A 5,317-nucleotide genomic window follows, 5' to 3' on the forward strand; every position below is an offset into this window, starting at 1 on the left:
ATATATTATATAATATGTATGATTAACTATAAATACATGGCCTATGTTACCGGCGTTTACCTTCTTTAGGATTTAGGACTGGTTATGAAATTACTTAGATTTTCTTCTTTAGAAGATAGCAGCTATTTAGGTAACTATTATTAACTATTATAGTTAATTGATTAATTTCGTGATTTTTATTATAGGTACTTGTAGAACATCATACTCCATTTCTTTGGTATTAAATGTACCTAACTAATAAAGTTTGTCGTTTAATAATTTACTAATCTTCATGTCTATTATTTATTATAATTGTTCTATTTAATGCAATTGAGAAAGATACTACTACAAACGGCTGCATACCTACGAGGCTATGAACTGCATCCCAATTATCTGATATCAGTATAAAAGGTACCTACACAGATATTATATACATATATAATATGTTAATATATATTTATGTATATCTGTGGACCTGTGGTACCTACCTATGTGATTATTTAAATCAATAGTTGATAGGAGTATTATGATTTGGCTACTATCTATCCAATAATACTTTGAAACTTGTGAAATAAATGTATACGGAGATTAGTAGGTATATGTCGATTGTGTGCCGTTAACTAGATATCGTGCGCTGTTTTGTTTTCAAAAACTATTAAAAATTGATATACCTATAATGTTAAATGTGTTTCTAAAAAACCTGTAGGTAATACATTAAGTTAAATCATAAAAATTAAATATTAAATGTACTAATAAGCAGCTGTGGATAATACATGTACAGGGTGATTCTTTGATCATAAAACACTCATTATTACAAAAGTATTCATGTTTTTGAAAACATTTTTTTACGTTGTTTCAAGTTGTTCCAAAAACAACATTTTTATTAAAAAATTATACTTTTAAATATTTTTTATCCTTATAAGTTTTTTACTTTTTTGAACGACAACATATAGTTTTAATTTCATATTCCAAAGCAGAATAATCTTCTGAGTATTTTGATACATAATAATTGAATTTAGGACGAGTAGTTTACGAGTTATAAGTATTTAAAGTTTAGACAAACGGAGTAGTGGACAAACATTTTGCGGGATAACCCAATATACCACTCCACTCCGTGCAAATTTATTAATTTGCATTTTACATAATAAATTAATTGTTTAATATTTATCTTTTAATTTTTTGTACGAGGGGGGATTTTTCCGTTCGCGGTGTGAGGGGGGTCCACGGGGAAAGTTCTAAATTCTTCTTTTCTTTTTCTTTTACGTATCATTCGTATTATTCTTATTCCTAATCTTATTATTATTATTAATATTACTATTTTTATTATTATTATAATAATTTTTATCTTATTCTTATAATAACTTTTATTTGTGCGTTCATCGACGATGCACTTTTGGGGTTTCGACGCCCCGTTTGTTATCTGCCACACGAGACCGGTCCTGTGTAATCGCTAATGAATCAGGTATAAAAGGCCCTGCGAAACGATCAACATTGCCATTCACCGTCTATCCATCGTCGTAGCAAGACCCACCCCGGGCAGACTTGCGCGATTAGGAAAGGCATCTGGTATCCAAGTTTTTTGATTATGAGCATATTATGTTGCCTGCACATTATCTTACTCGTATTATCAAATAGTGATTTTTTTCATACCTATTCGCAGCTCTAACATTTCCTTAGCTCAAGCTATATGCACAAACAAAGTTCGACCTTGGTCTTGTTCCGTCTCTCACCGTTCGGGCAGTAAGTATTTTATTTTTTTTTGTTCCCGTATTATGCGATAAACAGTCATTCGTATGAACTATGAATACATTTTTCGTATGTGTTCAAGTATGTTTCCTAAATAATACGTATATTTGTAAAACCCCGTTTCCCTGTGCGTTATCGACATTGTCGACATACGCAGAGCTACGGCAGGTATAAAAAGCCCTGTGAAACGACCAGCATTGCCATTCACTGTCTTTCCTCCGTCGTAGCAAGACCCACCCGGGCAGACTTGCGCGATTAAGGAAGGCATCTGATGTCTATATTTTTTGAGCATATTTTATGTTGCCTGCACATTATATCGCTTTTACTCAAATTATTAAATAGTGATTTTATTTATACCTATTCGTAGCTCTAACATTTCCTTAGCTCAAGCTCTGGTATGCACAAACAAAATTCGACCTTGGCTTTGTTCCGTGGCTTATATAAGTCTGGCACAGTTCGGGCGCAAGACTGCCAGTCACATTACGAAAACGTTAATTTTGTTATAGTTGTAAAATTGCAACGTACAATAATTGACTATTATACAAGTGTTTTTTTGGTAATACCTTTATCCACGTTAATTGAATTAGGTTTGTTATTTATAAGCCCCTAGTTATGAATTTTTTTTTTACAGATTTCCTATAAAAACAGAGCAATTAACTCAACTCTGGCCAATTTCTGCGTTACAAAGTGAATCGTAAAATTTGTTGAAAAAACACTCATAAATTTAACATCTTCCAAGGGCGTAATTGAGGATGGAGAAGGGAGTATTCGCCCTCCCCCCTCGTCACTTGTTTTTTTTTCTATTTAATACATTAATTAATAATTTATTTAAACATTTTTCCATTTGATAAAGATTGTAAATCGTATTAGTATTGATATCATTATACTTAACATAAAAAGTATTTTATACCTATTTAGGTAATCAACTGTAAATTATTTTTAGTTTGTATAGAAGAAAAAATAATTTTGTCCCCCCTCCACCCATGGACTCAACTCAAATACGCCCTTGGCATCTTCTTATATATAATAAAACGTGAAATATAATCACGTTCACAATAGCCAGGATCTCCCAGTGGTCGCATAGAAAAAATGTTTAGGTATGGACGTGTGGTCGCCGCGGCCTAACGATTGATTATATTAATTATTATATTATTAATTTTTTTCTGTAATCGTAAATATAACTATCAGACTCACACGATCACCAATATTCGGCGTGGTAATTTCCAGTCAATTAAAGATAAAAGGAGGAGATAAACTGTAAGATTGTTAGGTTAAACATAGTTGTATATTGTGTGTTAGTTTTTTTTCGTTTTTCGTTTTATAAAGTCTAAATGATAGAAATTCACGAAATAGTAAGCGAAAAAAATAAACAAATGTTTGTAATATTTAAATATACATTTCTATTTCATAAGCTATTAGCAAATGAAATATAATAATGGTGTTGTACGGATAAAAGTTGTAAAAGTTTGTTTAACGATACAATAAAGACATTTTAATAAGCTCAAGTAAATTTGACGTTAATGATCACAATCATGAAGCGAATACTGATCAGATATTAAAACGTCAACAAATACGAAATGGTATTAAAAGAAAGACAACTGACAATATTTGTGAGCGACCGTTAAAATTAATCCATGGTGGTTTAAAAGAAAGCGGTGAGTTCATAATTTATAATTTATCGTACATACGTATTGTTAGTGACAACATTTTTATTTTTGATTATATTAATAGGAGTTGAGAATATTATCACAACAGATTTTTCGAAAAGGAATTCATGAAGCCCGTAGAAAAATCCTTCCAGCTAAACCAACCAATATACAACAAGTGCATGACGCTTTAAGGTCCATTGATATCAAACCAAACGAAGGTGAACAATTTTTAATTATCAACGATAATATTAAGAATTTTATTTTATTTTCATGTAAAAGTAACTTACGAAGTTTATCATCAATTTCTCAAATTTATGTCGATGGGACATTCCGATGCTGTACTAAATATTTTTGTTAATTATTTACTATCCATGCATTGAGAAATGGTCATTATTATCCTATTGCTTATTTTTTATTACCAGATAAAAAATTTAAAAGCTATCAAAATGCATTTCATTGACTTATTGAACAGTGTAATACATTTCATTTTGTCTTAAGCCCGATATAGTTATATTCGTAGACTTTGAAACATCTATACACAAGGCAATTTGTTTAACTTGGCCATTGGTTATTATAAAAGGTTGCAGGTTCCATCTAGGTCAATCGCGGTGGTGAAAAATACAATCTTTAGGGTTAAGTACAGATTATAAAGACAGATAGCGAAATAGGCAAATTTTTAACGTATATATTTGGATTACCATTTTTAAAACCTGAAATGGTAGAGGCATGTTTTGTATAGATTTAGTTTCTATACAACCTTCAACGGCAAAAATACAATTATTATGTGATTATTTAGTAGAAATAACTTATATTGACGATAATTCCGATTTTCCATCGAATGTATGGGCTACTTGTAGTTCTAGTACAGTGTTTCCCAACTGGTGTTCCGCGGAACCTAAAGGTTCCGTCAGCCGGTGCCAAGGGTTACGAAAATAGGGTTCCGTGAGAAATTTGGGAAAATATAAATTAATTAATAATATTTTTGATTTGAATTATGATTTTAATATAGTTCATAGAATAGCTCCAAAAATGATATGGGGGTTCCACAGAACGTTCAAGCTCCTGCAAAGGTTCCGGGAGTAAAAGAAGTCGGGAAACACTGTTCTAGTACATACTTGACAACAAACGTATGTGAAAGTTTCCATTCTAAACTTAATTGATTATCCAAGTATATATCAATTTTTGGATATTTTGAAACAATGTCAAACCGTTGCCAAAATTAAAATTCAATCTATAGTCTGTGCTCCTCGGGGAACAACTAAACAAATTAATAAAAAAAAATATAGAAACGCAAATAAAAAAATTAAACAGCTTAGAAATATCTAATTTTGATTTTGTGAAAATAATGAGTTCTAAAAATCTACCTTTAACTATAACTTAGCACTAAAATTATTTTACTGTTTATTATTGTCATATGTATTTTATAACTTTTTGTATTGTAAGCAATTTATTATTTTATTATTCGACTACTTGTATGTATATGTACTATTTAATTAATTATTAATTTTCCTATGTAGCCATAAGCCATGTAGATCACAAAGTTAATATATTATTTATTATAACCATAAACCAGACATATTATAATGTATATCATTAAATATTGTAATAACGAATAATTGTTTTAAATTTTTAAATTATTTAAATAAAAGACTTTGAATTTAAAATATTCAGTATTTGAATTATTTACTTTATTTTATTAATTATCAGCTATTTTGTGAACCAATATGTGCTTGGACGCAATTGGGATACTTATATTTGGGGTAAAATACGACTATCTGTATTCGGGCAACTCCGAAGGTAGGTATCTATCTACTAGGTATTTATCTACGATAAAACTGAGATACACCAATATAGCGCCATAGGTAACCATACTATAAGTACATATTTAGTAACCTATTTTATATTTTTCATTTTTCGGGTAAAGTCGAATTTCACAGCAATAT

At 30.1% G+C, this 5,317-nt stretch overlaps 1 long non-coding RNA gene across 1 annotated transcript; it reads left to right on the plus strand.

Moving 5' to 3' along the window:
* Positions 1-1,464: 1,464 nt before the first annotated feature.
* LOC132929652 (uncharacterized) lies at positions 1,465-4,893 on the plus strand. Its single transcript, XR_009662130.1, has 4 exons — positions 1,465-1,719; positions 2,110-2,281; positions 2,357-3,380; positions 3,457-4,893. It is a non-coding gene; the product is annotated as an uncharacterized LOC132929652 (long non-coding RNA).
* The last annotated feature ends 424 nt before the right edge of the window (positions 4,894-5,317 follow it).

Source organism: Rhopalosiphum padi, chromosome 4, assembly GCF_020882245.1.
Source record: "Rhopalosiphum padi isolate XX-2018 chromosome 4, ASM2088224v1, whole genome shotgun sequence".
Classification (NCBI taxonomy): Eukaryota; Metazoa; Arthropoda; class Insecta; order Hemiptera; family Aphididae; genus Rhopalosiphum; species Rhopalosiphum padi.